Source organism: Montipora foliosa, chromosome 6 (assembly GCF_036669935.1).
Source record: "Montipora foliosa isolate CH-2021 chromosome 6, ASM3666993v2, whole genome shotgun sequence".
In the NCBI taxonomy this organism is placed as follows: domain Eukaryota; kingdom Metazoa; phylum Cnidaria; class Anthozoa; order Scleractinia; family Acroporidae; genus Montipora; species Montipora foliosa.
Window position 1 is genome coordinate 917,638 of NC_090874.1, and position 10,000 is coordinate 927,637.

Genomic DNA, 10,000 nt, shown 5'->3' on the forward strand with positions numbered 1-10,000 from the left:
GATGTAATCGCAACTTCCGGAAATGCTGTCGTCTTTATAGACAGAACAGTTATGTGACATCGAACGCCATCTCTTAACTAATGGGCGTAAAAGCTTCGAAAAACAATAGGAAACGGAACTAAGCCCGAACGGGAGAACTGAGAAACAGAAATATCGTGTAGAACGGGCAATTGACCATGCATGAGAAACCCAGAAATTGTCGATGCGAGGGGAAGATGTCCACGTGGTGATAGCCTGATTTTAGGTCCAATGTAAAAAAACGGGAATCCTTCCTGGAACACTTCGGCTAGGGATCGAAGATCTTCGTAACGAAAATTACATTTGACTAAATATCTGTTGACCTCACGCAGATCAAGAACTAAGTATAGTTTCTTTCCTTCACCTACTGACAAAGGGTTGACACAATGCGAAGGGGAATTAACTTCGCTGATTAAACCTTGTTCCAAAAGCTCAAGGATGGCTGCTCCGACGAATTCAGAGTTTCGAAATGCTGAACGATAGTTTCTAAGAAAAAGGGTGGGAGGCAATTGGACAAAAGGCAGCGAGTCACCTTCATTCACGATACCAAGAGAAAATGAGGGGACAGAGAAGGAGGCTCCCGGTCCAGCCCTTGGGATATGTCATGTCCACGAAAGTTATTTTTAGACGAGCGGAAGTCTTCCGAGACGTCCGCATGCAGGCCAACCTCGGTCCGATGTTTGAAAGAAAATATATATTCATCAGCCTTCCACGTGCGCCATCATTTTCTCTTTTCACTAAGAACCTGAGAGCGAAGCAAGACTGCATGCGGACGTCTCGGAAGACAGACTTCCCCCAAAACAAAGACTTCCGCTCGTCTAAAAATAACTTTCGTGGACATAACATATCCCGGCCAACGCCTTGAGCCTCCCTCTCTGTCCCCTCATTTTCTCTTGACGATACTGTGAACAAATGGCGATGCCGCAAGACATGCAGTTCTCCCAAAAAGAACGACAACGATCAAACCACCTCTAACTTTACCACGTGCTTTGCCACAAGAAAATTCAGCCTTATGCTCATTGAGTCCGGTATAAACAAAATTCGAATCTCCATATAGATCCTCGATGAAACTGGCATTGTCAACGCGCTCTAGTCAACGCAACGATGATTTTTGTTCTTTGAGCAATTATTTGCCAAAAGGTCGAACTGCCAGCACTGTAAACGCAAATTAAAGCTTAAATGAAAATAAAAATAAAAACAAAAATAAAGCAAACTGCATGGATTACTTTGGAGAGAGAGAGTGACAAACTGAAAGCATAACTGCTTTTATATATGTAAACTTTATAACAATGCTAAATAATAGCATAAGAATTCTTATGAACAAAGACATACATTTATGCAAAACACGCATAGCATAACGCGTAGAAAACCATTATCTCCTAAACTTCGTAACGTAGATAATTTTTATTTCCTCCGCCGCGTTGCGAGATCAGCATAGCCTGAGCACCGTGGCGTTTTTCAACCGACATCTGGAATCTTCCGCCGGTTACGAAAGTATCATGGGCCGTTGCCATTGATTAAAAAAAATAAATATTCAACCATAGAGAAAATTTTTGCTTATTTTTCATATTCAGGGTTATTTTCAAAACAATCCTGGGTTTTTATGATAAGAATATATATGTTTTTTTCTCTGAAACGCCTAGTCACTGTATAACCGTGAGATTGACTATTGTAGGCAATATTGCTACAAATGTAAGTTCAGGGATTGAAGAAAACATTCGACGTGGTCGATGTCGCACTTTGTGGGACGAGGCTGGAAAAAAGAGTTTTATGAAGCCTAGTTGATTTTATATCACCCTCCCAGCGGGTAGCTTCACACCATCGGATGTTGCAAAAATTACTCCCGTTGTCCTGTAAAGGAAGAGGCTAGTAAATATTTTTCACTTCTCGTCACTTCACCTGCAAAGAGCTTTCATTATGCTCTACCTTTACTCCGGATTCACGTTTCCCTAATTTTTCTCTAATGATCGTCATTATTTATCATTATAACGTTTGCAAGTAGAGTTAGGATCTTAAAGTTACTGAACTATATTCAAGTAATCCCGTGCGAAGGAAGGGCCTCGAAAATGTTTTCCTCGTTTTCGTCTACAATATTGATCAACTTGTTTTCTTTGAAATGTTAACAAAGGACTTAACTTATTTGTAATTCGAATTAATTTCGCAGAAAACTTAAACTTATTTGTAAATCTTTAATGTATACTTAAGATTGTACTTAAAAATATGTCTTATCCACCGAAGGCCGTCCTTTTCAACGCAACTGAAAATGCAGTATACAAAATATGCAAGGAAAAAATACGAGCGTATTTAAGACCGAAAGATTGAAATTTGACAACAATAGTTCACTGATTTGACATCATCAAAAAACTTGGAGCCTACGGTTATTGGGGCATGAGAATTTAATTAGCTGGATGGTACCTGCTCGAAAGAGAGTCTATTTAAATGGTATCGATTTTGATTGGCTAAAATTGGTAGCGTTACGTCTACTCAAAGTGATCTGCGGCCAAGAGAGTAGGATTTTGTCAGGAGCTGTCCTTCTAAGTCTCCGGATATCTGCGTTCATAGCACAAGAGCATGGCATCTGTGATGAAGTTGTATGCTGCCTTTCTGTTCTTCGGTTTCAAATTTGTCGCTGTCTGTCCAGACGGTACGTTTCCATTTTTAGTTTTGGACTGTTTATTTTCCACTTAAGAAAAAGTATTATACAAATTGCAAGCTTGTGTGGTAAAGGGAGAAGTGCATTGATGCAAGACAAATCGTCACTATAGGGTGAACAACTTATGCATAGAAGTCTGCAAAACACATCCATGTTCGGCTTGAACTTGTGCTGCGCCTCCGGCCCTCAGAAGTATGAACTGAGTTCTCCGATGATAGCTTACAATTCACCGCTGTATGGAATGTTGTAAATACGTTACGTCAGTTTAAGAAAGCTGATATGAAGTGTTCCATAACATAACCACAGCAACGGAGTTTTGAAGTCGGTGGGACTTATTCTATGTTGAGGGAATGAACGTGTCGTTAATGCCAATTTTACCCGGACCACCCCCTTTCGATTTCCAGACCTTGATGAAGTGGAGAAAATGTAAACGGAAAGAAAATACAAAACTCTAGCTGATAAGCCACTGATCTGAAATTCGTGAGTAGTTATATGTGATACTTCAGACCCATTTTGTCAGGTAGCCATCAAATGACTACATCAATCACAAAGACAAAAGCAGGGGACGTGCAAACTTGGCGGCAAGCATAACTTAAGGTCAAGTTGGAGCATGACGCAACGCGGCGTAACCCGAACAGGTGTAACCCGAACAGGTGTAAAAACACGTGCATCCCATAAATTAGGGTTAGGTTGATGAGATGCAAGTTACGTACGAACACGAGATGAGAAGGCAAGGGGTGTGCATTTAATTCGGGGCAAGTTTGAACATGTAACCATAGCTCCACGACAATACAAATTTCGGCGGGAAAAATGTATTAAGCGCAAGCGTTTGTGTCACGGTAAAATAGTACTGTGTGTGCATATCATTTTGGCGCTGTGTGAATGGACTGCCTTGGAGATAGAGCACTGTCCTGCTCTGGATCTCAAAAGTAACTATCAACTGAGTAGCACAATAAAATCATAATATGGGGACAAGAAACCAATCACAAGCACACCAGATGCCCTCACCAAAAACCAATTAGAAAAGCTCTAAATGACCTCATCGAAAGCCAATGAAAACACGCTAAAAATGAACGTTTTAGCAGACAAGCCTTCGGAATATTCCAAACCAAATGAGTGCTGTCTTTTTTTGCAATGTTTAAAGCCGGTCACGCTTCTGTGACTGTAATAGTAGCGCTATTGCTTTCCATCCAAAATGATAATCCTTTCTTTACACAAGTTTACGATTTGATTTGCATAACGTTCGATTCGTTTAATATATAGATTTAGCCAAGCCTAAAAGCGGAGCTTCCAGGTTTTTTATTTTTACTGCCTGTAGGGTTAGTGAAAATAAAAGGGTTCGATTTGTCCGCGTTTTGATGTTTCCGGTTTCTGCTTTAATAACTAAATCACTTTCTTTGCTTTCTTTCATAGAAAAATTCATTGCCTATCTAGAGAATTTCACGGTACATTTTACGCTAAAAGCCGACATCGCATGAATCACCAAGCCATGAGTACGATATCGGTTTTTCGAGTGAAATTTACTTTGGAATTCACCAGTTTGGCAATCAATTTTTCTTGAACTGCATGAGTTTTAAAAGAAAACAAGCACACCCTCTGCGAGGGAATGGAAAAGGAAAAAAGCCAATTCAGAGTCAACTGTCAATAGCCAGCGAATAGGAATCACGCTAAAATAAGAAGCCGCAAAAAAAAGCTTTGTCAGTTCAAGGTCAAGAAAGAGTATTACTGATGTACTTTATTCCACTTTACCTCTGAAAACGAAATCATTCACATTTTGATGTATTTCCTTGAAACACGCCAGCTTGGCTTGGAACAAGAATCGGCAAAATATGGCAATGCAACCAAGAAAGGCCCAACTTCAAACAAGATCCGATCCAACACTAAATTACCATTAGGTGCTTTAAACAAACCTCTGAAAACATAAGTTAGTGAAATTTGCTCACTAATTTTAGGGGAACTCATCGCTATTACGTGTTTATAACATAGGGGCAAAATTTTCTTGTCACTGTCGAGGCAGAACGAAAAACAGTTTGGCCAGCGGTTAAAATAGCACTTGTTCGCTCGCATATTAGAGCAAAACAAAGAAACAAATCAACTATTTCTTTATGTCCAAAAGAACACAGATAATTTTTGTTTAATTCCAGTTGAGAATAAAAACTCCAGTTTCATTCCTGAACAAAGGAAGAACCGATTAAACCACTTTTTTTAAAAATACGCACCCACTTTAAATATCGCATCCGTAAAAATAACAAACGGTTTAGTGCCCAAGGAAAGAATTTGTGGAGTAAATTCTACCATCAAGTATGAGCTATTACTGGTATTCTGTTTTATTGCTGTCGTTCTCTTTCGCTCTCCTTTCGTTTCTGTTCTTGTCCTAGGAGGCATCATGCAACCTTATCAGAGCTTCTAAAGACATGCCAAAAATTGCAATACAGAGAAAAAAGCAGCTCTAAACAACAGCTTTAGCGTTATATCCCTCCAATGCCTGACTTGAATAACTGCTTAACCACCAGTGTAGACCACAGCTATCATGATATGTCAAACTGGATTAAAACCAGCGAAAAATGCAGAAAGAAAACATTTTCCGAGCCGTTTTCAACCTAAACACGAAGAGCGTTGACAGTGTGATATATGGCCTTGTAGCCACGACGAGCCGCAGAAAGCACCCGAAAAATGAAGCCTCGTTTATGTTTAGTTGAGTTAACCTGGTTTAAGCCTGCAATACAATCGTAAACCAGTACCTGGTCAGCGGTCAACTTAGAAAAAAGCGCTGACTGTGGTGAGCTCTAAGCTTGAGCCCGCAATATGGTCATATGATACTGGTCAGAAGATACTTTGTTTTGACAGGTGTCAATCGATCAAAATATGGAAGTCCAATATCAATCATGTGTGGTGTAAACTACCGTTATACCGGTCACATTGGCATACATGGATGGGTGGACGTACGGACGGACGGTCGATGACATCATGGCTATAGAATATATTCTTAACTATGGTGCTCCACGCGTGCGCCTTTTCTGGATAAATTTGTAGCTTTTTTTTGTCCAAATTAGTATTGAGTGCTCACAGAAACCCATAAGGGTTGAAACGCGTAACGCGCGTTCACAGCTTCCGAATATTCAGTGCGAACTGATTGGTTGAATGTTTCAGTGTTAAGTACCATATTTAGAAACTCCTCGCTCTTGTTGTTCCAAATATGGTACTTAGCAAATTGAATATTCAGTAGCTTGTTTCCCAACACACAAGGGGCTGTTACACGTTTCAACCCTTATGGGTTTCTGGTGCTCATGAATAGTATAAAGAGCCAATATGACATAAAATGCTCATTGACTGAGTGTAGGTCGAGCTGGACGCGAAAATATTTGGTCCTCGGTCTTAACCATGACCCTGTGGCCAAATATTCTCCCGTCCGGCCGTCCCACTTAGTCGATAAGTACATAATATATATATATATTTAGCCAAGCCTAAAAGCGAAGCTCCCGTTTTTAACCCAAGAAAGCAATGTAGTTTTTATGGATATAAATATGCTTCTGCATAAGGTACAAAAATAATCGTCATTAATGTGCAGTTAACAGTGATCAAGCAGATAAAAGAGCAGTAAAATATTCAATTAAAAAGACAATCCTTGCAAACAATAACTAACAATTTTAATCAAAAACTAAAAGTGAAAATAAAAGCACAGTAATCTCTTTCACAACATTTTTCGTTTTTACTCTCTTCAGTTCAGAACAACAGCAAAAATCTTTACGACTGCAATTTCACAGTCAAATTAAACAAAGCAGCTCACAACTGGACATGCATTTCACACAAAAAGCCTATAAGTATGATCGCTGGAATATGTCAGAATCTCTGTCAACACGGAATAACCCACTTTCGGTATATTAAAATTTAGTGCTAAATAAAAGGCGTCATCTCGAGGCTCTGGGGAATAAACTCATATAATACTTATATTTATTCCCCAGAGCCTCGAGATGATGCCTTTTGTTTCGAACTGAATTTTGATATATCGAAATTGGTCTATTGGAAACGCTTTCAGGCCTTCTTTTTTTTTTTTTAGCTGGTTTTACAAAGTATGTGAGGCAGCGAGGCATATAAGCTTATTATTAAAGAAGGAAAATATTAACCTTACCTGAAAGCTAACCGTTGTAAATAAAGGAGGGACTTTCGTTTCCTGTCTTCTCCTTTTGTTGTAAAAAGTTAGAAAAATCTAACACGTCTCCACTCTTTTTGTTCAGGATTTTAATTTGAAAGCTATCAAGGTTCATCTTATATCATCATCATTAAGCTTTTAAAAATTCTATTGCTTGGGGATATTCTTGTAACATTCAAGGACGACGATCTTGCGGTCCCCATTGTTGTGGGCAAACACAAAGCTCAAAATCTCTTTTGTTATCAAAATATTTTTAGGTTATTACCGAGAACTTGCCTTCCCACAAATCTTCTTCTTTGCACACAAGCATCTGGTGAACCATGCCGTTCAGATTCTACAAGTTGACGATTTCGATATGTGCCAGCTGCGATGTTACCAGGACCCCAACTGCGTCAGCATTAATTTCAACGTCAATCAAGACAGCTGGAGACGTCACAAATGCGCGCTGAACAACGCTACTCATATCAGTCATAACAGCGACCTTAAAGACAAAACTGATTACGTCTACCACGGAACGCTTGTACGAGCAAAGTTTTCATTTATTTTATCTTAATTTACCGTTTTCTCTCCTTCAGTCCTTAGTCATTTTGCCTTTCCGGAGTGCAGGGATGGCGCAGTGGTGAGAGCACCCGCCTCCCACCAATGTGGCCCAGGGTTCGTATCCTCGACTCGGCGTTATATGTGGGTTGTGTTTTTTGGTTCTCTACTCTGCACCGAGAGGTTTTCTCCGGGTACTCCGGTTTCCCCTCTCCTCAAAAACCAACATTTGACTTGTTGTGTTAATTGTTAATTTCACTTTAATTTCACTTTAATTTCACAATTAGTGCTCCAGCACTAAATCTACTAGACACTTAAATAGAGTTCCTTTAAAGTTCCTTTCTTTTCTGCTTTAACTCTACTCATTCTCAATAAGTTTATGCTAAGTAACGTCACAGTGGCCATGTTGGAGAAGTGAAACATTCGTTTAAGAATTAAACTCTACTTTTATGAAAATTATTCCTTCTGTTTCAATAATCAAATATGGCTGCTGGTCACATGAGCTGTCACACTGTATAAAGCACGATGCTTAATAGTTTTAGAGGCTCCTCTCTTAGTTCAGTCAATTGCGACAGAAATTGGAAGGTTTGCCTCAAGTGGTCAGAGATGTCCACAAGTAGCAAAAATTGCCTTGTTCATAAGCAGTTGATTCGTTTTCCCACTGCATTAAAATAGCCAAACAAAAAGTGAACGAGCCGAAGAGAACGTTTGATTCTTTTCATGGCGAAGCAGGAGCAGTAGTGTTTGCTCTTGTGCTTGATGCACTTGTAGGAACCCAAGCTCAATGGGTCCCTTTTATCTGGTGATCACATAGTACAAAAACCGCCATATTGGAGAGCAAATTGCGCATGGAGCTTTTAAAACAAAGCAACTTGAGTTTTATATGTCCTAGTGCGCAATTTGCTCTTCTTGTACCATGTGATCGCCAGCTGCAAGAGCTTATTCCTCTCCTTGCTTGTCAATCCCTTCGTTTCATTTAGCTCTGCCTCGATTTATCGTAAGAATATACAACAAAAGCGAACACATAGTGCTTTCCAGCACATTCTAATTGACTAATTTGGAGGTGAATAGCAAGTAAGTATCCCCCACTAGCCACCTCCGCATCGGTAATTAAGCCTAAAAAAAAGTGGGGTGAGGTTGGGATTAGTTTTGGTTATCACTGATATGGCAATCAATTATGACTTATACAAAGGTAAATAAGGAAAAAAACAAAAAAAAAAAAAGCAAACAAAAAACAATGCGTTGAGTTGAGCATGTTCGTCGTTGGAGTATAGTACTTGATGAAGGCACAACTATAGGCCAGGAGGGTCCGCGCATTCGAGTACCGGTAAGTAAAGTGAAGTTGTACAGTTCTTTCTCCCCTTACTATGTTCTAATGTTGACGCTGAGTGGATAAGTGTATAAATACATAAACCGATGAGATATGGTAAGAAACATTTGGAAGACGTGGTGAGGTGTTTAAGACAGAGCTGGGGAGCACTTTTAGGTGTTTCCAATCATCTTTTTAATTTTTTTTTTATTGGAGAGGGGGGGGGGGGGGTTGGAGTTAATAGCTTACTACTCAACTAATTAGAGTGCATTGACAGCCCAGGTATTTAACCTAGGTACAAACGGATTCGGCCTTAGACTGGTTTTGACCTACAAAATTTACACCTTTATTTTAGAGGAATAAGATTACATGGCTGACTTAAATGCTGCTATCTTTTTTTTTCTTTTTCTTCCCAGAACGCTTGTGATCAAGCTCACTGTGAAAACGGAGGAACATGCCAATCTGGATTTACAGACCAAGGATATCGCTGTTTGTGTCCGCTTGGCTTTACTTCTGCTCATTGTGAACAAGGTATCTGACTAGCGTATCATTATGATTATTTTTCCATAAGTGGAAACGATCTCATCGTTAACAACAGTCTTCATAAAACAATCACAACACAGTAGGATAACATTAATATTCAGTAATTGATCATCTTTATGTATCGTTTTTGGGTTTCTCGAGGTAGTTTAAAGACAGTTGTTTTTGCCAGTTGTAAGTTACGTTACTGATTTGCTGGATGTGTTTTCAGATATCGATGAGTGTTCAATAGGAAAACACAACTGCAGCCATGTGGCCGTGTGCGACAACACTATTGGTTCATATAACTGCACTTGCAAATATAAGGATGGATATGTTGGAGACGGACGAAACTGCTCATCAGGCAAGATCTCATTCGTATTGTCCCTCAATGTCTATCATTCTTTACGACTTAAGGATTATTCTGTCAGCGCGCGTTGGATATGAGATGTTATCATGATCCAACGGTATTAGTTATGGTACAGAAAAACGCACGAAACGGGAACAAATAATCCACGTTGTTATATAGCTGATTTTTCCCCCAGCTGTGCGCGCCCTCATTGGTTACTTCAAGGTCACATGACATCTGAATCAAATCTGAATCTGAATCTGAATCATGACATCTGAATCAAAAGCCTCTGAGCGGGCAAGAGTGCAAAAAATATGACGTCAGAGGGCAACAGTGCAATGTTACCCGTAAATGTTGACCGACGAGCCGGGCCGACGAGTCCCGTTGCTGTTGGCGTTGCACGTTTTTTTTTGTGCTATATAACAAATCACTTAATAAATGGTCCCTCGGGAAACAGTTCATTTT